Raw genomic sequence first — 26,296 nt, forward strand, 5'->3', positions numbered from 1 at the left:
CAGTAGCATAACTACGATGAGGCAACTAGGCCAGTAGCTAAGGGCCACATAGGCTGTGTGTAGGTGAAACAAGAGACGTGTGTGCACATAACTTTAAAGTGGGCTAAGTGCTTTTGCACTGCTTTAATGGTGTCTGTGTTTGCACGCCTCAGCAATGTATTACTCAGTAATTCCAGCTGCGGTAGGAAATTTGGTGTTGTAATGTGCCCTAAACGACTTGGGGCACAGCAAGTTAAAACTCCTTCAAAGAGTTTTAGTTTGCTACTCCTACAGCCACGGAGTGAAGCACCAGACTCCATGCAGCTCCATGGCTCTGCGGAAGCCCTGCAGGCAGCAGCTTGGGAAAGCAAGCTCTGCCAAAGAAAAGCGGTGAACTTGATCTTTTTTTTTCCCTCCCTGGAGCCTGCCTGCCTGCCTGAGCTGCACAGGGGCCCAATGCTTCCCTCCACAGCTGCAGTGCCCCCCGGGACTGCCCGAGCCAGGTGCCTGTGGGTGGGTGCTGCCTGGAGGGCCGCTGCTGCTGTGGAGGAAAGCACCAGCCACCCCCACAGCCCAGGGACTGCTCTGCCTGCTGGCAGCTCACCCTCCCCTCCCTGCCAGAAAGGCAGGTAAGTCAGAGGGGTGTATGTACAACACAAGGGTTTAATCAGCCCTAAATTGAAGCTGTGTTTTTTAAAACCCACCGCTTCAATTTAGGGCCCCCGTTTCACCTACACACGCCCATAAGTACTTGAATATATATTTTAACTTAAATATATTCATGTATAACACAGAGAAAACAGGTAGAAACCAGGGCAGTACCTTGTAGACTAATAAGAGAGGCATAAGCTTTCATAAGGACCAGCAACCTCTTTACACCTGATAAGCTGGTGCTTATTAAACCTTATGCCTCTCTGAATTAGTTAGTCTACAAGGTGCTGTCCTGCCCTGCTCTACCTTCTGCATATCTTCAGACTAACATGATTAACCACCTCTCTCTGCACATAGAGAAAGATGAACTGTGCTCCAAGGTGAATGCTACTTTGTAAGAAGAAAAGACATCAATACATTTTACAAAATGTTAAAAATGTTCAGACTATAGTTCATATCCTTTTATTTTACCTGTTATGTAGCATATCTTGAGTTTTTGATAGACTACTAATACTTTAGTGGTTAAATCTGAATGGCATACTCATTCCTTAGAAGCCTGGATACAGTTATTCTTCCTTTTAAGAATTTCATTAAAATTGAGACAAATTATATATACAAGTTAATTAACTCAATCTATGGCACCTGGACCTCATGGTATATGGTAGTTGATTGTGTAAGAATTTCATGATTTGGCCCAATAATTTTATGGAATGTTCAACTAAATTGACTTTTTAGCTTTTTCATTTTTACTTCATTCATAATTTTGAAAAGGTAAAGACTGAAGAAGTTGGGATTATGACCCCTTAACTCATTTATGATTGCTTAGGATTTTATGACCTATTAGTTTATTAAATTTCTTTAAGCTCTTAACATGGCTAAGCTACTTTAAATTCTTAAGGCAACTCAAGCAGTGGCTTAGCACAGATTCCTTACATCTTTATGGATCTATAACAGTGCTAAATTTCCTTACATGTTTAAGAAAGCTTTAAAACACTGTGGTTGCTTTTTAGACATTTGGTTTTTTGTTTGTTTCTTAAATCCTCAGCAAGATAAATTAATGCACAGAACTAAGCAACATCAAATTTAGAAAATCAAGCACTGACTCAGGACACTTCTAAAATGAAATTTTCAATCTCAAAATTTTATCTTGGGTGTAAATAGGCAGGCAAGGTTGTTTGAGTAAATGTGTATCTTTTATTAGACCAACTAAATAGTTGGGAAAATTGTTTTTGCAAACTTTGGGACATAAACACCCTTCTTCAGGCGTATCAAGAGCATATAGCATGGATATAATATTTTCAATTTACATTTTCCTTGTTGACCCTAAACTCTTGATGTATTGCTATTGTTTGTCTAATGTATGCCAAAAAAATACACAGGAACTGCAATATTCCTAAATTGCCATTGCTGAATACCTTAACTTTAGGAATGTCCTAACTATAGTGCTCTTGTTTTCTCAATTTTGGAATTCCACTAATGCTAGTTTCTACATTTACATATATTCATCAGAATGCTGAAAAAAAATTAAGTGTGTGTGTGTGTTTGTGTGTGTCTAAAATAATTTAATATATATGTAATATATATAAGGTAGCTTGTTGGTGAGGCTCCGTTCCACCCTGACTTCCTTTTAATTATGCTGAGTTAGCATAAGTAATGCAAATTGCCTTTTTTTAGGTGATAGATGAAGAAAATTTTGGTATTACTTATTATGGATATAACAACATTTACATTTTATATAGATATATAATATGTACATATACATACACACGTATGTATGTGTATATATACCCACATACATATATACACACATACAGATATACCTTTATACATACACACACATAGAATATATGTATGTATTATATAAATAACAAAATAATACTTTTATTTATATAATATATAAATACTCTATGTGTATGTATAGATGTATATCTGTATGTGTTTATATATACGCATACATATGTACATATACATATATATAATTAGATTTTGAGAAATGTGACTGTTAAATCTATCAATAAATATAGATATAGGTGAGTACCATATTTCATGGTGTATAGGTTGACACAGTGTATAAGTCGACCCTATTTTTCTAATCCAAAAGTTAGGAATTTCATAGGTCCAGTTTATAAGTCAACTTAACTTTTTTGATCAGAAATATGGAGTCAACTTATACCAGTCCCTGCACACCCTCACTGGGGGCCAGACACCCAGGCAGGTTGACATGCTGCAACACCATTTGCAGGGGGCAGGACCAAGCTCAGTGCTCAGCTGGCACAGCCTCATCACCTGCAAGTGGTACTGCCTGGGCCATACCAGCCAAGCACTGAGCCTGGCCTTGTTTGCTGTAAGCAGCACTGCTGAGTGCTGAGCTGAGCCCTGTCCCCTGCAAGTGATGCCAGGCTCAGTGCTCGGCCAGTGTGGCCGGGCTCAGCACTTGGCAGCACTGCTCACAGCGGATGGGGCCATGGGTCAGTGCTTGGTGGGCACGGCACAGGTAGTGCCACTAGCAGAGGATGGAGCCAAACCAGCTGAACGCTTATCCTGTCCCTGTCCCTATTCCCTATGAGAGATAGGGGAGGGCCATTATTTTGGTTGGAGGGTCATTTAAAGAGTTTTGGTGTCCTCTTGAGGGCCATATCTCCCCCTCTCCATCCACTCCATCCCCCCTTCCCTCTCTTGCTCCCCCCCTGACTCCCACAATCTCCACCCTGCCCAGAACTTGTCAGCTACATTCACAGCTTATGCCAGCACCCACTTGGTACAGCAGAGGCAGCCCTGGGATGGCACCAGCATCACCTTTAGACACAGTCAGCAAATTTCATGTGGGGTTGGGGGCATCTGCCTGGGTCCACAGCTCACACCACTGCAAGAGCACTGAGTGGAAGCAGTCCATCCCACCTGTCCACCATGGTGGTGGAAACAGCCCTGTCTGCCTGGCACCATGCAGTGGTCAGAGCCACAGTTGTCAGTTGCCCATGGGCCATATCTGATAAGTTAATGGCCTCTGGCCTGCAGGCCATATTTTGCCCACTCATTTTAGAAGTTGTCCTAGTGCTCAAATGTACCATCATAGATGCAACAAAATATAAAGTGCATTGTCTTTGGTGCATCTAAGGTAGAACTGTATAGCATAAATGGTGGGCAGAATATCTCTCTAGAAGCAGCACTCTGCACAAATTTAAAACTGAGTTAAGAAGCTACAATATGAACATTGCTTTTTTTGTGGAAAGCTTACATCAAAGACACAACCCATGAGTTGGATCCAACCCATGGAGCCACATCATCTGGCTTGCATGTGAAGTCCCATTGAGGATGCATGTCAGCAGTGGAGGGTGAGTGATGGGTGCATTCATTCTTATGCTCAGATAATGCTGCCACCACTCACCTCACCAATGAAGATGGGTCTGATCTGGCCCTCAGAGAGGCGTACAGTCTGGATCCAGCCTGGGGGCCCAGGAATTTTGAGACCCCTGGTTTAAATGTTAAGACACAGGAGATGGGTAGGCATCTGGCTGGGCTCATCTGACCCCAGCACTCTTTTCTGCCTAGGCAGAGGTCAGACTCAATGATCTGTTGAGTTCCCTTCTAACCCTAGCATCTATGAGATGCTAGTACCACTTGGTGCTAGTTAGATCTCAGCTGGAATATTATGTGCAGTTCTGTGCTGTACATTTTTGGAAAAACTGGAGAGAAACTGGAGAGGATCCAGAGGAGAGCATATTAAATATTTGAAAAGCTGTCTCCTGCTAGAGAGGACAGGACATGAAGTAACAGGTTCTACTGCAGCAAAGCAGGTTTAGATTCAATCTCAAATAAATCCTTCCTGTCTGTTATGCACTGAGCGGTGTGTGTGCATGTGTACATTTGTGTGTGTGTATATATGTATGGTATAATCCTGTCAGTAAATGGTGCTGTCCTATATTGTGTTTTTCCCCTGTTTATCCATGGCCTGCTGTTATACTTATAAAACATTCAGTTAAGCTCTTGTTTTGATGCAGGAAAGATGGCTACCCTGTTGCTCCCTACCTAATCTTACTGGGACAAGGAAACCCTTGTATTACACTAAACTCACTGTCAGACAACAGGACAGTGGAACAAGCAACCTAGGGAAGTTGTGGAATCTCCTTCTTAGAAAGTTTTCAAGAAGCCAAATATGGATTTCACTGCCATGGTGTGAGACTAGCTCATCCTACATTCATGCAAGGGGCTGGACTATAGATGATCCCTGAGGATCTTTCCAACCCCGGGATTCTAACTCCCTGCTCGAGGCAGTATCATCCCAGTCTAATCTATCCTCGACAAGTAGAACCTGCATGTAAATGCATCTATTCACAAAGATTTCAGGCCTCTCAAAGGTATGTGTTCTAGTATTTAACCACTTCATAATTAGAAATTTCTTCCTAAACCAAAATCTCCTTTGTTATAGTTTAAGGGAGACAGGACATAACCATCCTCTTTGTAATAGTCTTTTTTTTAATTTGAAGACTGTTATCAAATCCCTCTATAGTCTTCCTTCCTCCACACTAAATCACAGTTTTTCCAGTATTTCCCACTGTCATCTTCTAGAACTCTAATAATTGTTTTTGCTTGTCTAGGTTATTTTTCTGATTTGTCCAGAGATGCCAAAATTTTCTCTAATTTTCCACAAATTGGCCATTAGGAAATCTTGGGTTCTATGCCAGGCTCTGGAGAAGAGTATGTTCCAGAACTCACTGTTTTATTTTGTTGTTGTTCATTCCCCTTAACTCTTCCCTTTTGCTTTGTCCCATCCAAACTTTGCCTGTCCCTGTCCTACCTCTTTTGCCCTTCTGGTTTCATATTATCAGTCTCCTTCTCCCAACCCCCCAGGCAATTCCCATCAGATTCTCATTCTAGTCCCAGTCTTCTCCTTACCCAGCAAGTGTGAGTCTTGTCACTTGAGACTCACAATCCCTGTTCACTTTCCCAGCCATACATAGTCCCTCAGAACTTTGTCCCCAGTCTCCTCTCCCACTCAGGCCCTAGTTCTCCCTCCAACACTTCATTCAGTCTCTCTCCTTCTTATCCTGGCTTCCAGTTGTCTTTTCCTGTCTTACATTCTTGGTACCCATTGGTTCCCATTGCCAGTCTCCCCAATTCCAACTTCCTCGTTCATTAAATGGCTCCTGTGGTAGTGCATCTGTGGGTGCTTGCCACTTTAAGGGCCTAAGCAGGCTGTGAGGCAGCCTGTAGGTGACTGCAGAGCCAATCAGGCTGTCACACAATAGCGAGTAGGCCACCTGATTAGAGCAGGGCTGTGCAGCCTCAGCATAAAAGCAGGCCCTAAGGAGAAGAACAAGTAGTTGCTGCAGGGATGCTGTCAAGGTAACATCACCAGCTTGAGATCTGCTGCTCCCAGGAACATTCTGGAGGTCAGGGTAGGAGCTGTGAGGATAGAGGAGGTTCCAAGGAACCCAGTGGGGTCCCAAGCCCTAGGGAGAAGGATTTGGGCCTAGGGAAAAGTGTGGCCAGCCTTGCAAAAGGGGCTTAGAGTTGTGGGCCTACACAGGGGCTCAGGAGAGCTCACCTGAGTGGGCTCTAAGATCTCTGGGGCTCTAAGCCAGCCTGGCTTGGGGTGATGGCTTTATTGTGTGGTCCAGGAGAGACCCCTCTGGAATAGGGAGGTAAGCAGCTGCCAGGCTGACTTCCTGAACCCTTGACTGATCAATGCAAGGGGGCCAGGGCCAAAAGGCCAAAGGCAAATTGATCCCACCACAAGGGGCAGGCCAGGGCTGCAGAGAGCTACTGGTACCCTGACTAGCCTGGAGGTGGCGCCAGAGCCTAAAAGAGGCTGAAGGTCCCCTCTTCGGGGTGGGAGGTTGGGGTGACATCACAGCCAGAAGAGGGTAGAAGTCAGCCAGCATATGCAAGCTGCTATGAAAGAGGCTGAAGCTCAGCCTCAGGATGGGAGGCATCCGATAAAGGGTCAGCATAGGCGGAGGACGAAAATATGATCTGGGAGGTCTGAATGTGTGCACACGTCCCCCCAGGAAAGTAAGTCTGTCATGGGGAAGGGCCATGGGGGAGCATATCGAGGCCCCTGCGGTGGGGGCGGGAGTGGGGCAGAGACGAAGTCAGAGCTGTAGTGAATGGGGCCCCAGGGCTGGGGTGGGTCATGGGAGGCTTGGAGCCCAGGTGGCTCATTCAGGAGCATGAGGAGGGGCCAGGAGGGCCTCGGGCCCAGTGCCTGAAGGAGAGTGAAACCTAGTGAGTGGCCTGAAGGAAAGTGAGGTCCATGTATGTCAACAGATGCCTAAGCCTAAGTGGGCCATTGGCCAAAAGCGAGGTCCAGGCATGTCAACAGACACCTGAGGCCTAAGGGGCGTAAGGCCCTGCAAACCCAGTGCAGGGGCAGAGTAGAGACCCCAGAGAGGGTGTCAAGTGAGAACAGCTGGGAGCCTAATGAGAGGCATTCAATTTACATGGAGTTTAATACATCAAAGTGTGGCAGGTGAATTAGGGTGGACTGCCCTACACAGGTGGGTGGGCCAATACTGTGACTGGCCCCGAGACAGCTGTCTGTCATACCCCTTACTAGTTCTTTTTCTCAATGTCTTTGCTCACCTAGTTCTATTCCCCACTTCTCCCCCACTCCCCCCATACAACCTATCTTGTCAGGTTTGCCTATCCTTCTGTCATCCTGGCTACTTCTCAGTCTGTCTCCGTGGCCAGCCAGTCTCAATAGTCCCCTAGGCTCTTCATCTGATATCAGTCTTTCCCAAACTATTTCTTTACCTCCTTTTTCTCTCTCTCTCCAATTCACATTTCCATTCTTTTATAACCCAGCTCTCCATTTGTTTCATCCTTTCTTCCAATTTTGTTGTACTTATCTATTCCCCTTAAACACTTCTACAGGGTTAGCTATTGTCCCACATGAATTTGAATCAAGCAGCTTCCTACAGGCTGCCTATACATCAGCAGAGCGGGGATCACTGAATATATAAGAGGGATAACCTCTGGCCACTGAGCTCAGGGAACCTGAATAATTTTGTCTAGTGGTGAGAGTTTTGCTTATCCCCAGGTTGGGGCATACTTAGTGTGGATGAAATCTCCATGAAACATAACTGCTAGAATTGAAGTATCTGAGTATGTGTGAACTGCAATTTTCAGAGACTTATAGCTTGGCTAAAATTGGGTGGATTTTCATAGGATTTTCATCCACCTTTTGTCATCCCTAACAAAGGCCACTGGATGACAAATTTCCCTGCTCCAATTATTTGAAGCTTTTCAAAAAAAAAGGTCAAATGAGTTTTTTAAACATAGGCCAAACAGCATACCTTTTCCCTTTCTTGAATTTAGTTGAAGTATTTTAGATGACATTTTCCAATAAATTTCAGCGTGAGGCAGACATCCAGCATGCAGAATTTGGGTCCAAACACTTAGGGCATTTTTACATGTACTCCAGGGGTGGGGAGGGTGCTTTAATTAGAGCAGCTCCGAAAGCCACTCCACTTAAAGCACGCACAGCTATACATACATATGTACATGCATACATCCATCTCCAGATACCCAAAGAGTGTTTGAAAGGAAAAATACAAAGATGGCCTCTTCACTGAAATATTAAGACTTTATTGAAAAAAACAGCTTGAAAACCAGCAAAATGCAAAGTTATATGGATATGACTGATATAAACATAATTGTAATTTTCTGGTAGGTTTATTTGTTGAAATATTGTCTTTAGTGTTAGCTGGAATATTACCAAACTGCAGTGCAGCACTAGAAAAATCTGAAGGAAAGGAAGCTGAGAATGATCCCCCAGAGATAAAGGCATGTACACCTTGAACTAAAAACTTGAATAAAACTGTTGGATGGGTACTTAATTGAATTATATTGCATCTTAAACTTTGTAGATAATTTCAGTTACTATTATGTTTATAGGTTATTCTATTATTAAAAACAAATACGTCACCAGAACAAGTCCTGATAGAGAGCCAACCTGGTAAAGTCATCTTTCTAAAGCAGTCGTGCTTTTTAGTACAGTGAAATGTGATAGCACTAAGTAAGACCTGTTAAATTTGTGGTTTCCATCATCTTCATTGTAGATCTCTCCCACAGGTGGCTGGGATTTACTTACAGCCCATTCAGACTCGTGCAGCCAGCCAAATTGCATTAACATTTGCTGGATTTTCTTGATGGATGACTGATTATAATTCTGCTCTTTTTCTTACAATTAAATGGCATTTCAGGTCAAGGGAATACATTGGGTATATGCATTTATGTATTTGTATTTTGTATAATAAAATTATTCCTGTATGTATGGTGCTACCACCATGCTGGAATAGGTATCTTTTATAATAGATTTCATAGACATTAGGGATGGAAGGGACTGCGGGAGATCATCGAGTCCAGCCCCCTGCCCCAAGGGCAGGAAGTCAGCTAAGGTCAAAGGATCCCAGCAAGATGAGCATGCAAACGCTTCTTAAAGGAGTCCAGAGTAGGTGCTTGCACCACCTCTGGAGGTAGTCTATTCCAGGTCCTCGGGGCTCAGACAGTAAAGAAATTTTTTCTTATATCCAGTCTAAAACCGTCTTGTAGGAGTTTATGACCATTGGTCCTTGTTTTTCCTTGGAGCACTCTGGTGAACAAATGTTCTCCCAGATCCTGATGAACACCCCTTGTGTACTTATAGGCAGCCATCAGGTCCCCCCTGAGCCTGTGCTTTTCCAGGCTAAAGAGTCCCATGGCTCTCAGCCTTTCTTCATAAGGCCTAGTCTCTTGCCCTCTGATCATGCATGTGGCTCTCCCCTGGACTCTCTCAAGCTTCTCTACATCCTTCTTGAATTGCAGAGCCCAGAATTAGATGCAGTACTCCCACTGCAGCCTCACCAAGGCTGAGTATAGCGGGAGGATGACATCCTGAAATTTACTTGAGAAGCATCTATGGATGCAAGTCAGAGTTTTGTTTGCTTTAGCAGCTGTAACATTGCATTGGTGGCTCATGTTCATCTTTTGGTCAATCATGACCCCCAGGTCTCTTTTGGCCTTGGTGCTAGCGAGCATAGCACTGCTGAGCCTATAAGCATGCTGCAGGGTTTTTTCCCAAGGTGGAGTACCTTACATTTGTTGGTATTGAATGTCCTCAGGTTTGTATCTGCCTGCTTTTTCAGCCTATCCAAGTCAGCCTGGATCACCAGCCTATCCTGGGTGTGGATGTTCTACCCCAAAGTTTGGTATCATCGGCAAACTTGGCCAGTCTGCTTCTGACACCAGTATCCACATTGTTGATAAAGACATTAAAGAGAACAGGTCCAAGGATGGAGCCTTGGGGGACACCACTAGTCATGGAGCGCCATGATGAGTCACTTCCATCAACCACCACTCTGAGTCTGGCCTCAGAGCCAATTCTCCAGCCATATGACTGTGATGTAGATGAGGCCACAGTTGGCCAATTTTCCAAGAGGAGATAGTGGGACACCAGATCAAAGGCTTTTCTAAAGTCCAGAAATATGATGTCAACCTCTTCTCCCTTGTCCAGGTGATAGGTCACCTGGTCATAGAAGGAGATGAGATTGGTCAGACAAGACCTACCTGCAACAAATCCATGCTGCCTGTCCCTCAGGATGTTGCCATCAGCCAGCTTGTGAAGATGATTTTTTTCTAGAATCTTTCTAGGGATTGAGGTCAAACTGATTGGCCTGTAGTTCCCTGGATCAAATTTCCTCCCTTTCTTGAAGATGGGTACCACATTGGCCTTCTTCCAATCTTCAGGTTTGGCACCAGGAGTTTTTGAAAATCTTTGCTAGTGACTGGGCTATGACTCCTGCCAGCTCCTTAAGTACTCTGTCAGGTGCAATCTGTCAGGACCTGCTAAAGGTGTCCAGCCTCTCAAGATGTTCCTTTACAAGATCTACACCAATACTGGGTATAAATTCACCTTCACCCTGGCCATCCTTCTCAAGTTATGGTCCCTTAGGGCCTCAGCAACAAGTCTCCTGAGCTTATCTTGTTAGTCAGGACAGTCTCTTTGTTAGGGTAGCTTGTCATATTTTATGCTTTAAAGTTGCACCTGTTTATAGAGTGGTGAATTATAGCATTGTTTAAAGTTTTCTTTTATATTCAGCCTAAAATTTTGTATAGCCTAAATGTTATCTGAACTTTTCATTTTGCTGGTGTTTGCAATATCAGCTGGCCTTGTTTCTTGCAAGCAGCTTATGGCCTTGATTTGCTCGCATGATGTTTCTTTCCTTTTTCTATAACTGTGAGAAGTTTTTCTAACACAACATAGTAATAGTTTTGTTACTAGCTCAAATTAACTGAACTTAGCATAACCAGCTGAATCAGAGGGATGAAATGATTGGATATGTTAATGAAAGGAGATAAAGGAGACCGATGGACAATGCTTAAAGTAAGACACCAGAAAAAGGCCAAATTAAGAGGTGTGCTCATAATGGGGCTGTTGAACAAAGGAATATGCTGACAGGATAAAATATGAACAATGTGCTGACTGCAAAGAGACCAATCCAAGACCATCAAAGAAGTCAAGTTAAAGAAAAGCATAAAAGTGGGAAGCAAGAAACTTAAGTGTGTTGTCATTGTCATCATCATTTACATCATGAATCCAGCTTTCAACACCTGTCTGGATCATCCCAGCCAATGACACACCCTTTGCTTCAGGAACTGAGTAGCCATCTTTTTTGTGAAACAAAGTAACATTTGGGATTGGGTGAGATCATTGTACTAAGTGTTTTTCTCTCTCTGACTATAGAAACTGCTAATATAATACTTGTACTAATAAAGTTAGACTTTGATTTTAGGACACTGAGTTGTCTGTTCGTATTTCACGTTCCATTTAAGGGTTAATTGTGCTCTTAATGTTCCCTAAGCACTGTCTGCAAATCAGTGGTGCGAACACCTTTGGGTTGATGAAAAACCTACACAAAGTACCCATTAAGCGGGTTAGCTTTTTCCTGGGTGTCAGTTGTCCCATTTGGTTTAGCAGGGGTCCGATGTTACCCTTTCTTTTCTTCCAACTCCCCACATATCTATAAAAGGACTTTTTATTGTCCTTGATACGTGTAGCCATATGGAGTTTGGTTGCAGCCTTGGCTTTCCTGATTTGCTCCTTACAGGTGCGGACCAGTGCAAAGTGGTGATTTTTGTGGGATCCACCAATCAAAACAGCAGGATCTCAAGCCTGGGACTCAACCCAAGCTCTGAAAGGTAAGCCTGCTACACTACCTTTCCTTCAAGATGGAATGGACATCCCTTAAGGAGCAACCACTCCTCTTGGACTCCTCTCCTTGTTAAGTCATGGTCCCTTAGGGCCTCAACAACAAGTCTCCTGAGCTTATCAAAGTCAGCTTTCCTAAAGTTGAGGACTTCTGCATTGCTGACTGACTTGCCAGCTTTGCAATGGATAGTAGAAGTGATCAGCTCATGGTCACTGTCTCCCAGCTTTACTTTGATTCTTAGGTCACTAACTAGATCATCCCCTTTAGCCATTACCAGGATCAGCAGTGCTTTACCTCTTCTTGGTCCATAGACTTCTTGGGTCAGGTAGAGCTTGTCCACACATGTGAGGAAGCTTCACGACCGTTCGAATTTGGCCAAATGCTCTTCCCACAAGATGCCTGGGTACTTGAAGTCTCCCATGACAACCATGCACCAGGAGTGTGTAGACTCAGCCAGTTCCCTGGTGAATTCCTGATTGAGCTCTTGTTCCTGGTTAGGGGGTCTGTAGTAGACTCCTACCATTGTGTCCCCTGTGCCACATTCCCCACATATTTTAACCCAGAGGGTCTCTAGTCACTCTCCCTGGGTGCCAATGTCAGCTTGCAGGGATGTGTAGCGATCTCTGACAGAGAGAGCTATACCCCTACCCCTTTTATCTGCATGATCTCTCCTGTACAGGGTATAGCTGTCTATACCTGTGGCCCAGTCATAGGTGGAGTCCCACCAGGTCTCCATTATTCCTATTAAATCTTAGTCATTCTTGTTTGGTCGGAGGACCAGTTCCCCCTGTTTGTTCCCCAAGCTCCTGGCATTGGTGTACAGATACATAATCATCCCACTGGGAGCCCTAGGCTTCCTTATATTCCCAGGAGGACACCGTTCCAGGGCTGGGGTAGGAGTGGAATCCCTTAGATGCCCTAGCCTGTTGATTTTGTAGGTATTGCCTAGTGGGCTCGCTTTGGTGGTTGTCTACCCATCCCCTGGTGGGCTTAGTTGAAAGCCCAGTCGAGCAGGTCAGCCATTCGGGCTGAGAAGAGCTTCCTCCCCAGTGAAGTGAGGTGGAGGCCGTCTCTTCACAGTAGACCACAGTGTTACCAAAGAATGGATTGTGATCGTGGAAACTGAAGCCTTCACGATAACACCAGCGCCGCAGTCTATGGTTAACTACCTCAATCCATCTCTCCCTCCTCAGCCCATGACCCTTAACTGGGAGGATAGAGGAAAAAATCACCTGTGCCCCCAACCCCCTAAGCCATGCTCCTAGAGCCCTGTAGCCATTCATGACCCGGCTGGGATTGCTCCAAGCCATGTCATTCATACTCACATGGATAAGGAGCATAGGGTAGTGGTTGGAGGGGATCCTTTCTGCTACATAAGCTTTGGGATCCTCTCTGCTACATCCCAGATTCAGGCCCCCAGGAGGCAGCAGACCTCCTGGGCTAGGAGGTCGGGGTGGCAGATTGCTCCCTCAGTCCCCCTCAGGAGGGAGTATCCCACAATGACCACTTCGTATTTCATCTTAGAGAGAGCAGAGATGGTAGCTGTTGATGAACCTTCCATGCCTGCAGAAGCTGGTAGCTTTGCAGCCTATACTGGGGATGCAAGAGATGCATACCTGTTGCAGAGCTCCAGAGGGGTGGGGACCTTAGTGCAGTGGGTCCTGGGGCTGTTGACCACCTTGGTCCAATGCCCTGGCTGGACAGTGTGGGAGATCCTCAAGTCCTCCCTTGTCCTGGAAGGTGACCCTGGTCAACCCTCAGCCTTCATGAGGTGAAGGGCCTGGCAGTAGGAGTCGATCTCCTGCTCATGATCCCTGATAGCATCCAGTCTCTGTACTGCAGTCTGGAGCTTCTCTATCTGGCACCTCAGAAATTTCAAAGTAGAACAGACCTTGCAAGAGGTCTCATGTGCCTGGAATTGTGCCAGGTATCCCCCACAGCCAAGAGCCAGAGGCTCCATCTGTGTGGAGCCCAGAGCCATGGGTTCTGTCTGGGTGGAGACATCAGAAGTGCCAGAGGGGGAGGTCTCAGACTCCAAGGGGATCCTCGGGGTGTGGCAAGTGGCCATCCTCATTATGCTGCTGGTAGTCTGGCTACTGCTGTGACTACCTTCCCTAAGGCTCACTGGCAGGCCCTTTGGCCCTCCCACTCGCCCTCCTTTGCAAACTCCCATGCTAACTTATGTGCCAGGCCCAGAAGCATGCCTGTTTGCATGTCCTGTTCACACAGCACTGGTTGCATGGCTCCCTGGGGGGCTGGGCAAAGTAAGAGATGGGAGGGGGGTGGGTGACCCTCCTCAGCTCCTCTCGGCTGCTTCCCTGCAGCTAGGCTACATCCCTCCCACCATGAGCCCCTGCTTACCTTTGTGTAGGCTGGGGATCATCAGAGGTCCTGGGGTCCTCTCATTGGGTCCTGGGGCTCACAGGGGTGCAACGGGCTTCCACCCGTGTGTGTCTCATCGAAGCCAGAGACCAAGTGTGGCTTCTGCCATTGCCAGGCCCTTTTAAAACTGCGCGCCTGCACAGAAGTTCTCGCTGATGCCACGCCGCTCTCGGGGGGGGGGGAGGGGTAGGAGATGCCTCCCCCACACTGAAGGAAAGAACAAGTAAATGCCCCCCCTACCCCTTTCCTGTCTCATGCTCTGGGTGGCTCTGGTTGCATGGCTCCCTCGAGGGCTGGGCCAAGTAGGAGCTGGGGGGTGTGACTATCTTTGGCTTCTGTCAGCTGCCTCCCCACAGCTGGGCTATGTCCCTCCCACCACAGGCCTCTGCTTATTTCCAGGTAGGCCAGGGCTCACTAGGCATCCTGGGGTCCTCTCAAGGGGTCCTGGGGGTCCCAGACCTCATGGGGGCACAGTGAGCTTCTGCCCATGCATCTCTCCCCAGAGCTGGGGACCAAGTGCCCTTTTGACTTGTGGTGCTGTTTGTTTACTGCAGGTGTGGGCTATTGTTAGGGCTGGAGGGCCACTTAATGAGTTTTGGGGAGCTGTTAATGGCAATTGATAAGCTCCCAGGAACCAGAGGAGGGAGGGCTGCACCCCACACTACTCTGCTCTGTCATAGCTAGGGCTGGACTGGGCTGCATAGTGCATGGACTCCTCCACCCCCCTGCATCCATCCACCCCCCTGCTGAGCTTCCTGTTGACACTGCACAATCCTGGCATCATGGCCACCGGAAGCCAGGCCTGCATGGGACAGGACACAATGCAGCAAGCTGACTAGCTGTCAAACCTACCCTCCCACTACAGTAAGCCACCAGCACTGGGAAACTCAGAGGCAGCTGTCCTGGCCAAACCCTGGCTGCAGCCAGCATGGACTTACCTCCTAGTGGTGCCACAGTGTCAATGACTCATTGCGGTGGGTGGGTGGGATGGCTCCTCAGCATGCTGCATTGCACCTGATCCCATGTGGGCCCAGTGCCAACAGCCATGGTGCCAGGACAACACAGCCACAGTGCCAACAGGAAGTTGGGTGTGTAGAATGCACACAGGGAGAGAGGGGCAGAGGAGTCTGCATGCTGTGCAGCCTGGCTGAGTCCTGGCTGCAGAAGAACAGAGTGCTGCAGGGCACAGCCCACCCTCCTCAGACTCTTAGCATTGGCCAGTGGGCCAGATAGGAGCCATTTGCATTTTATCTTCATGGTCATGTATTATGATATCATCAGTACAATGATGAATACAAGATCTTGGTCCCCAACCTATATCTCTAGCTGCAACCATTATAGAAATAATTGGCAATAATATGTAGATAAACTAATAGTTTCTTTGTTCCTATTGGCAAAGAGTACAATTCAGATAAAGTTTATTGAAATGTGGTCAACACTCCAATAGTTAAAAATAAACAAATGCATTGAAAATTAAGCAGTAGAGTCCAGTCCTGATCCTGCAGCCACTGTGGTTAAAGTTCTGCACCTACATGTGGCCCCATCAGCTTTGTTGGGGATGTGACTAGCCGGAGCAGTTGGCTCAAATGGTTCTTAGTGCTGGAGTGGGGCCTGTATGTCTTTGGGCACTGCCATTGTTTTACTCCAACTATAATCCTCTTAGAGCAGGGGAAATTTATTTTATCAATTTATGAACATTGGCAAGAAAAAAAGTAACCAAAGACACACTCATTTTCTTATTTTATGACTGGCTTTGTTAAAGAGTATCAGACTAACCATGCTGTGTTAAAGTTCATCTAGAAAATAAGGTGTATTGCCTCCTGTAGCTAGTGATATTTTATTTCATAGGAAGGTGAATCAGCTTCTTCCCGTTGTGCACCTATACAGTTATACAGTGCTGCATTCTAATCCAACCAGATCTTTATAGCAATCAGTTTAAGCCTCAGATATAATTACCTCTGTTTCAATATATATAGTTACAAATGTTATTGGTCACACAGTTTACCAGCTCCCTTCCCACATTAAGTGTAATCTTTGCTGCTGACCTTTTGAACTAGTAAATTCAATAGGCTGATTAGTTACTGGGTGACTTTTAAATTTACCTACCTTTCTTTTTTTTTTTTTTTTTAGTGATCCCTTGATGAACCTGTACTCTGTCTGAATTGACATTAACCCCATAAGGCATTAACCTAGAAAATAACATTTAAATACTTATGTATGCTGTGTAATTGTTTGTTACCCACAAGTCTCTACAATAAAATTATCAACTACTCAACAGCAGTGTCCAGATGCCTGCATTTTAACTACATAGAGGCACAGTTTCAGGTTGCTGGATCCCTTTTCTTCCACATCAATGCTGAGGTTAAAACAACAAGGAGAAAATGCAATTCTTCTGGCATAATTTTTAATCCCAACTTTTTAGAAGCGCATTCTTCTACAGCATGATATGCTAGCCATGCCTGAGACACAGTTATAATCGTTGTTACAGTTATGGTTCTTAACCATTCCAAATGTGCAACTCTCAATGACTTTACCAGAAACAGACAGATGATTTGATTTTGTAAAAATGTAGCTTTCGGTAATGCTGGTAACACTGACAATTCTATTTTTTATTATAATTGTATGTCATTTATTAAACAAAAACTATTTGGATTTTAGTTCATCTGTGTAAAAGTTTGTGAAACACATGTTTCAATGGATTAAGTGGTTTCCTGTGCAGTTTGAAGGTATAAGGAACACAGGAACAACTCAGCAAGAGGACTAGAAAAAGAATTTGAGTATGGGGAGCTTCCACCACATGATTAGAATCCTTCTTATTTGCATTCATAGGTCCAAAATGTAGTGGAACTGCAGAGGCACAAAAAAGATTCATCTGTTTGGATCAACTTTTGGGACTGAGACTTAAGAGAATAATGAAGTACACACACACACACACACACACACACACACACACACACACACACACACACTTGCTGTGTCCTGATTCAGCACTTTGGTATTTAGAAACTGAGTTTATAATAAATCTTTTCCTTTCTGAAACAGGCTGAGTGCCAGAAAGCAAAGCAGTAGCAGCCAAGAGAGTTCTCTGAGCCATTTTGCCTGCCTAAACCAGGATGGTTCACGTATGTTGGGGGCAACAAATTTGGAAATTTTTCTTATTGCTGCAGCATAAACTATGTATTCCTCTAAGCCTTTTGGGACTGAGTACTAAGATCAGATTCTTCTGCTGGTGTTGCATGACATACTTTCTGTAGGCCAATAAATGTTGTGGCTAAATTAAAAGGGACTTAGGAGGCAAGACACCTAGTTCACTTCCTTCATCAGTCATGGAGGATTCAAACTCCCATGACATTCTCATTAGTAAGCCATGGAAAGATCAAATGAAAGTTGTAGATACACAACTAGTTAGCTTATCATGCTTAGCAAGTAGTTATCAATGGCTCAATGTCCTTTTGGGAGAAAGTATCAGATGAGGTTTCCCAGGAGTCTTTCTTGGGACCTGTATTGTTTAAAATCTTCATTAGTGATTTGGAGGATGGGATTGACTACACACTTAGCAAATTTGCAGATGACAAATTAGGTAGAATTGCAGACACTGTGAAAGGTAAGCTTAGGACAAAGAATGACCTGGAAAACTGGAGAAATTGTCCAAAAGCAATTGAATGAAATTCAACAAGGCCAATTACAAAGTCGTGTTCTTGGGACAGAACAACTACACAAACACACATAGCAACTGGGAAAGCACTGGTGAGGTTACAGTACTGCCAAAAAGGACCAGGGTATAACAGTGGGCCATAAACTGAATATGAGCCAATAGTGTGCTCTTGTTACGATACAGGCCAATAGCATACTAGGCTGTATTAATAGATGCGTCACTTGTAAATCAAGGAAAATGATTCTCCCACTGTGTTCAGCACTGGTGAGACCTCATCTGGAGCACTGTGTCAGCGTTGGGCCCAATGCTTCAAGAACATTAGGGTAAGTTAGAAAGAGTCCAGCACAAAATGACAAAAATTATTAGAGGCCTAGGAGCCATGCTGTAGCTAAAATAACTAGGATCATTTAGCCTTAAATTTTATAACAATCTTCAAATACCTGAAGGGTGATTATATGGAAGATGGAGGTAGACTTTCCCTTGTGATCATATGGGACAAGACAAAAACTGGTGATCTTAAACGCAGCAAGGGAAATTTAGACAGCATATTAGGAAAAGCTTTCTCATTTTGAAGGTGATTAAGCACTGGAACAAGCTACCCAGAGAGGTTCTAGAATCTCTATCATTGGGCATTTTTAAGAGCATGTTAGACAGATACTTGATTGGGACAATTTAGCCAGCAATGGTCCTACCTTGAGCAGAGGGTTGGACTAGAAGACATCCTGAGGTCACTTGTAACCCTAATATTTTATGATTTCCCACCTTCCAATAGAAGGACCTGTGCTGGCTATTCTGGTAAGGGACCATTCTGCTGTTGAAGCTGTTTCTCTTTGACTAAAAGACTTCATGATTCACTGAGCCAAGGACAGCAGGAGCATGAATGACTCTGGTTGATTGTAGTCCTGTGTTTAGGGTGGCAACCTGGAGAGGGGCAGACATAAATTCCAGTCCCTAATTCAAGGACTATTTTATGTATTTTACATTATACAGAGGTTAAAAAAATACTCCTATTTCACATCTACATAATACTACTGAGGTGCTACCACTTTGCTAAGCTTTCTTTAGGAAAGAGCAGTGGCTTTTTCATTAGGAAATAGCATGACTCCTAGGTTTCTCTTCATAGCTTGCCATGACATTCAGCATTTGCAGCTGGTCCTCAGAAGGAGCTCCACTCGGCTCCTATCCCATAAGCACAGTGAAGTCTGTGCCAGTGGCTTGAAATTAGCTAGCCTGTTACAAAAGTTGTGGTCTGGTTTTCCAACCTCAGACTGTAATGGAGATAATATTGGCTTACTTAAAAGCAGCTGGTTTTCAAAGAACCATGTCCAAGTTCCCACAAATTCTGTTACTTTTTTTTTTCAAATTAACTATCATACATGTGACCTTAACAAATTAAAAAAGAAAAAGAAAAATGCTTAAAGTGCTCTTAAAGGGCAGCAGAATCTTAAGAGTGACTTTATAAGAAAAGACTTAGAACTAACATTAAGCATTTAAAAGAACTTTTAGAAGTGGGTGGCCATGAGACCCTCCATTTCATGAAATGAAAGGTAGCCAAATACACAAAGGAAATGGCTAAATTTTCACTAGCATGAAAGCTGCAGCTTTTTAACTTAATTCCTAGAGCCTACAGGATTCTGTCTTATAATCTTTTTAACTCCCCTGTGTGCTTATGCAACTTTCCCTCACAGATACAGGTTGGTGCTAAGGAGCTGCTGACATGTTTGAAGAGCACAGCTCCTAAAACAACCTGAAAGATAGGTAGACTTTAGCTCTAAATCTTAATCCCTGAGCTGTAAAAGATTGCATAGGTAAGAACAGCCTAATATGGAAGCAATTCAGTGCAGACTGACATTCAGCTCTTATTTTTCCCCACCTGCCAACACTTTATTATGTCAAGTCATGTACGAACATTCCATGTCTTTACAAGAAAACAGAAACTACTAAATCAATTCTAAAACTCCAAACTAGGGCTAGTTTACTGAACTATAAAATATTCCAAGAATGTAGCATTTACTAGATTCTTCAACCATTTTTGAGGTATAAAAATGCAAAAAAAAACCCCACAAAAAACAAACAAAATAACCCCCCTCCACAATACAGGACAAAAGTTGTATTTAACTAACTCTCACCTAATTTGAAGGGCATAAACTTTTAGTATTACCTTTATACTGGATCCAAGTATGGAGAATTTCAACCACAGAGAAAGTTCAGAGCTACTGGGAAAAGGGATTCAAAGGAAGTTGAATCTCTGTTTTAACTACAGAATTTTCTACCTGCTATGATACAAGGTTAAATATATTATAGGACATATTTCAAAAGAGTGGTCATGGGGATGTTTGTACACTCGCATCTCAATTAACACGTCTGTGAAATTCCAGCTACCTTCTGTGCACATAAAATAATGATTTGACAATAGCCAATACTAAAAGGTCCACAAAAGAGTATAGTACATTATGTGTATACCACTAGCAGAATTTTTGTTGTTTATTATAGTGTTCTTTTCAAATGTAATGATATTTTTTCAATTATTTTTGCATTTGAAAATCATTAAAAGACTCTTAAACATTTTATGCAAACATCTTATACTTTTATAGACTAAAAAGTTCCATTGACTAAACTCAGCTCAAATACATGAATGACACTTAAAAATTAAAACCAATGTAGCCTTTCGAACTAGCATTTTCTAAACTGCCTTTTAGGGTACAGTAAGCTCTGGTTAACTAATTGGTGGGTTAATTCTCCACTCAGGTTTGATTTGGCATTGTTCTAATTTCCCACAAGTCAGTGTTCCTCTACCCTCCACCCTCTGTCCTTCTGCTAATTGGTTACTACTGGATAATTCATCATTATTTCCATTCCCTTGTGTCGGGTAATCACCGAGTACAGATGCGTGCCTCTCTGCCCAGTTGACATTCACTGGTTGTCTTCCTTCACATGCTGACCCCAGTCAGCATATTTGGCTCAGTTCTCTCTCTCTCTCTCTCTCTCTCTCTCTCTCTCTCTCTCTGTGTGTCTTGTACCTCATCTGCCACGACTTTGATGGTTTAAATAAAGGGGGGAGGGGGAAGGGGTGATGACTCCCTGACCCAACAATAACTGGCACTTGGGTCCAGTTCTGGCGAGGGGGGGGAAAAAAAAACTTGTCGTCAACACCAAGTTCCCCTCCCAACTACTGGGCCTCGAAGCAACCCCTCTTTTCCTGTCTTTACCCCGGACATTTAGCTGCCGGAGTTGCGGGGGAGCAGGGCTCTTTTCCTTCTTTCGTGACTGCCGCCACACTGGCTTAATTGACCCCCCATGGCAATCGGTTAACACAATGAAACAAACAGGAAGAAAACATTTCCCTCTTCTTTCTCATGAAGAAAGTCATGGCAGTCATGGTGATGATAATGCCAAGCTCCCTTCTCAACTGCAAAGGGGCTTGGGACAACCTCTCTTTTTAACTCAGCTTCACCCCGGACGCTTAGCTGCCGGATTTGCGAGCAAGCGGAGAGGGTCTCCTCCTTCCGTTCATAATTGCCGCCACGCTGGCTTAATTGACCGCCCGTTGAGGCCGAGTAGCACAAAAAAAACAAGCAGAGAGAGAGCGTCTCTCTTTCTTCTCTCTCCCTTTTTTTTTTTTTTTTTTTGAGTGAGAGCTCCTCCAAGCTCATAAAACCAGATGTCTCTTGCCCCATGCCCAGGGACTTCAGTCTCGGACAGTGGATGGCTACTGCCCTATTGTATCATACAGGGGGTGTCTACACATGCACCTAAGTGCACCTAAATTTAATGCACATTAAGTGGGTTTAGGCAGGTCCACACATTCAGGCATTCAAGAGCAATAGATTCATAGATCCTAGGGTTGGAAGGGACCTCAACAAATCTTCAAGTTCCTAGGCAGGAAAGAATGCTGGGGTCAGATGACCCCAGGCAGATGCCTATCCAGCCTTCTTTTAAAGACCCCCAAGGTAGGGGAGAGCACCACCTCCCTCAGAAGCCCATTCCAAGTTTTGGCCACCCTTACCATGAAGAAGGTTTTCCTGATATCTAACCTAAATCTGCTCTCTGTCAGTTTGTTCCTTGTTACCCTAAGAGGTGCCCTGGTGAACAGAGCATCTCCAATCCCTTGCTGTGCCCCCCTAATGAATTTGTAGGTGGCCACAAGATCACCTCTTAGCCTTCTGTTGAGGAGGCTGAAGAGGTCCACGTCCCTCAGTCTCTCCTCATAGGGCTTGTCCTGTAAGCCTCTAACCATACAAGTGGCCCTCCTCTGGACCATCTCAAGTCTATCCTTCTTGAAGTATGGTGCCCGAAACTGGACACAGTACTCCAACTATTCACACCTAAATTTGATACCTGCAAATGCCCCAAGCGCTGTCTGTGGACTGACTTGGGGCATTTGCAGGTATCAAATTTATGTGTGAATAGCCTAAATTCACCATTTGAATGTGCATTAAGGGTGCTCACATGTAGATGCACCCCCTTAATTGCATTAACTTAGGCTCATGTGCATTAAAGTATCACATGTAGATGCATTCATAGTCTACAAAATTTCTTCCCCTACCCACTATTGAAACATATCCTCTGTTTGGTATACCTAATTTATTTAAGGTTTTGCTATCTGAAACAGAAAAGTCCTATTAATAATACATAGTAGGCATGTGTGAAGCAGCTAGTATTTGCTTTGGATTCAGATTTGGCCGATTCGGGGGACACTGATTTGATTCGGTGCTTCGAATCACTGTCCCAAATCGATTTGGCCAAATCTTATTTGGAGATTCGGCTGTTGCTGAATCAGCTGACTCTCCAAATCACACAGGCCCCATCCCCCACCTGTTCTCCCAGCCCCGCCCGGCCCCAGCTCCTGGCTCTGAAAAAAAGCTCCCATTCACTGGCTGCTGCCAGGTGGGGGGAGGGGGAGTGATCCCCACTGCCACCTGCTGCCCCATGTCATGTGAGGGGCTCTGTCATGACCCCCACAACCCCTGCCTGCTCTCCTAGTCCCTTCCCATGGCTGCCCTGCCCATCCCAGCTCCCAGCCCTTTAAAAAAAAAAAGCCCCTACTCATCAGCTCCTGCCAGTTAGGGGGAAGTGATCCCTGCTGCTCCCCCCCCGCCCTGCCCCATGCTGCATGGGGGGCTCTGTCACGATTCCCCAGAATCCCTGAGGCCACTGCAGCATCCAGTGAGTGTGGGGTTTTTTGTTTTTATTTTAAAGGGCCAGGAGCTGGGCTGGGCAGGGCAGCTATGGGGGGGGCGGGGGCTGGGAGAGTGGGCAGAGATTGGGGGGCTTGTGGCAGAGGCCCCCATGCAGCATGGGGTAGTGGGGGGCAGCAGGGATCACCGCTCCCCCGCCTGGCAGCAGCTGGTGATTGGAGGCTTTTTTTTAAAACAACCAGAAGCTGGAGCCAGGTGGAGCAGCCATGAGTGCAGGGGGAGTGGGTGGGGTTTGGGGGATGCTCAGGGGGGCTGGGGATGGGGCCTGGTGGGGGTACCCCCATGGTACCCTCCCCCTGCCTCCAGCTCCCCCTGCCTTGCTCCCTACTTACCAGCATGGAATCTGGTTCCAGCTCCCTGCTGCAGCCATCAGGGACTGCCCAAATTGCCAAAGCTCTCCAAATCTTTTCCAAATCAATTCAGAGAACTTTGAATTGATTCAGACCTTTTAATTCACCCCCTGATTCTATTTGGTTTTGGAGATTCAGCCACCAAATCAGGCCAAATCTCCTCCAAATTGAAATCAGCACCTGAAGCTTCGCACAGCCCTAATACATAGATAGCACCTATCATTTACAAAATGATAAACAAGTATAATCTAATGAATGGATTCTTACATATGCATAAGTGTTTAATAAACAAAAATTAAATATTAGCCTCTTTGCTACAGAAAGTTTCAAATCTCTTTTATAAACAATGCAGCAGGATGTCAACTAAACACGAGAAAAAAAATCAGCCACACATAAAGAGGTAGGTTCTATGCAAAGTAAAGATGAAACTATTATTCTTGTCAAGTGCAGTTGTAAATGTTTGAAATTCTTAACAATTTATCACAATAAGGAAACATTAAACAAGGAAATCATGAGAGAGAATTTATTAAATAAAGAAAATAAAAAACACAATAATGTGTTTGAAAGAACATACTGAAACCTGAATGGAAAAGGTAGGACTCTATTTCACCCTCAACCTTCATAACTGAGAGACTGCAACTGGACTATATAATATATTTCTAAGGACTGCTAATTAATCCTGTTTTGTACATGGGCTCCAAATGTCAGGTGCTATAAATCAGAATTGTTTATGCTTTGATTATACACATTTGTAGATGCTGCCTGACAGCTATCCCTACACTGGAGCACCCTTATGTGCCATCCAGCCCCTCCACAGAACATTGAGCCAGGTCAGAGCATCCCTGGCCTGGCAGGTGACCCCTGGGGTCCTCTGCCAGCCAGGACTGAGCCACCTCAGTTCAATGTGCTGCGGTCCCAGACATATGGGTAAGCATGGTGCCTGGCAGCAATAGACTCTGGCAGAAATTGTGCCAAAGTTTGTTGTGTCACATTCATAGTCACATGAAGATATGCTCAGTGAGTACATGTACATGAGATGCTAACTGTGCAGTAACCTAATAACGCTGTGCAATAACGTGCTAGGCAAAACCTATACTAATATGCTACTGCATGATAAAAATAGGCTACTGCACAGTTAGCATCAGTAAAAAGCCATGTGCGGCACTACTGCACAGTAGTGCCAGTTATTGTGCATTGATTTAGTGCTTGATTATGCAAATACTAAACTTAATGAATAGTAACTATGGTGCATTAATGAACGTATAGATGCACCCAGTGAGTAAAGGATTTTACTGAGAGTTGGTTTGGGCTCAGTGTGACTAACAAATTTAAGGAAAAGCATTTTGTTTCTTGGGGCTTATGGCTGTACAAAATAAATGAAAGATATAGGAAGCATAGTTTGACCATTTTTTTTGGAAGGCTTAAGAAAACTGATAATGCTTGCTGAAGGATGAAGTATTGACAATTGAAGTATTGAATATACAGCATAAAAATGTATCAATATTTCATGTATAAATATTGCCAATATCAGGGCAATATTTTGTAAACTGGTTTAGGATTAAAAGTATTGTGTAAGTGTAAGATGATTATTTTGCAGATTTAATTATTTCAGTTAATATGAGGAACACTTAAAACTGCTCTTCCTGGTCTCTAAGTACTTTCAAAATGTAATAGTATGGTTATGGAACAAACACAGTTATGGAACCAAGTCAAATTCAGCAGCCTATGCCAACTTGTAAAATAAATACTTCCTTCAAAGTTATCAGGCTGAAAAATATTTACATTGCTATTTCCACATAGATGTTTTGTTTGTTTCTAGACTTCATTACTGAACACTGTTTTCATCAGAAATACTGAAGAATTGAAAAAGCTACTAATTCAGAAGAAACCTGTTTTATGTATTTCAGGCAGGGATTCTCAACCAGGGTGATACAGTATCTTCGGGTGCCTTGATATCCTTTCAAGGGAGCCCTGGGATGCCACACAGTGTTAGCACTGTTGGGTGTGCAAACAAGGTAAACTCCAATATTTTAAATAGGAATTCATACTGTTCAAAGCATTCTGACCTGTTGTGGTCTTTCTGAGTTCTGCAACAGAAAGAAATGCTGTGTTATTTTTTTCATAGTCAAAAAATGTTTGAAAACAAAGAGCTGACATTTTCTAAGGGGTGCCTTGAGTGTAAAGAGGTTCAAATCATTTAATAGTATAAGAGTATTCTCAATAATAGAGATAATGAAATGATCAGATATACAGATAAGTTTCCTTAAAATGTTTAAGGTTTTATTTTGTTTTGGGGGGTTTTGTACATCATATTAACCAATCAATTTCAAAGAGTCTGCCTTTGGAAGTTTGTTTAATGCAGATCTTTAAGTCCATTGTAAACAGCAGGACACCATTCTGTTCTTTGGTTGTTTTTGGACTTTCCTGTTTGAGTGCTTATGAGGTACCTGGCAGCTGCATTTCCATCTGTGTGGTTTTGTTGTAGAGGCATTTATGACCTGTTGTTAGTTCTGGGTTAGAGCAGAGCAGTGGGGGGGGGGGGGGGGAAGAAGCAGTGTTCAGAGTTGGAGCAGGCAGGGCCTTTTCCAGAGATGCCCTGACTGGAAACCATGCCAGGTCCTGTCCTGACTAGCTCAGGATGTCAGGGCCCCTTTTGCTTCTTTGCTGCCTTCAACTCAATTTGAAGGCAGCCCAGTACATAGCACAAGCAGCAAATGCAGGGCAAGGTGCTTGCTGCTCTGATCTGGGAGTCTTCAGCCTGGGTTATTTCTGGAGCAGTGGTTTAACTCTTGCCACAGAACAAGAGGAAGACAAAGTAGTGGGAAGTGAGGCATTGACAGGACCACCCTAAGGGAACAAAGTATGTACTGCAGAACCTCTTCCAGCTGCTAA

General features: G+C 44.2%; 1 long non-coding RNA gene across 1 annotated transcript in view; it reads left to right on the forward strand.

The window, feature by feature from the left end:
• The window catches only part of LOC109281882 (uncharacterized), a 149,876-nt gene extending 133,083 nt beyond the window's left edge, over positions 1 to 16,793 (forward strand). Inside the window, exons 4-5 of the long non-coding RNA XR_009461351.1 lie at positions 11,718 to 11,808; positions 16,332 to 16,793. This is a non-coding gene — a long non-coding RNA (uncharacterized LOC109281882). The remainder of the gene's footprint in view (positions 1 to 11,717; positions 11,809 to 16,331) is intronic.
• The last annotated feature ends 9,503 nt before the right edge of the window (positions 16,794 to 26,296 follow it).

The sequence above is a fragment of the Alligator mississippiensis genome, chromosome 4 (assembly GCF_030867095.1).
Source record: "Alligator mississippiensis isolate rAllMis1 chromosome 4, rAllMis1, whole genome shotgun sequence".
Lineage (NCBI taxonomy): Eukaryota > Metazoa > Chordata > Crocodylia > Alligatoridae > Alligator > Alligator mississippiensis.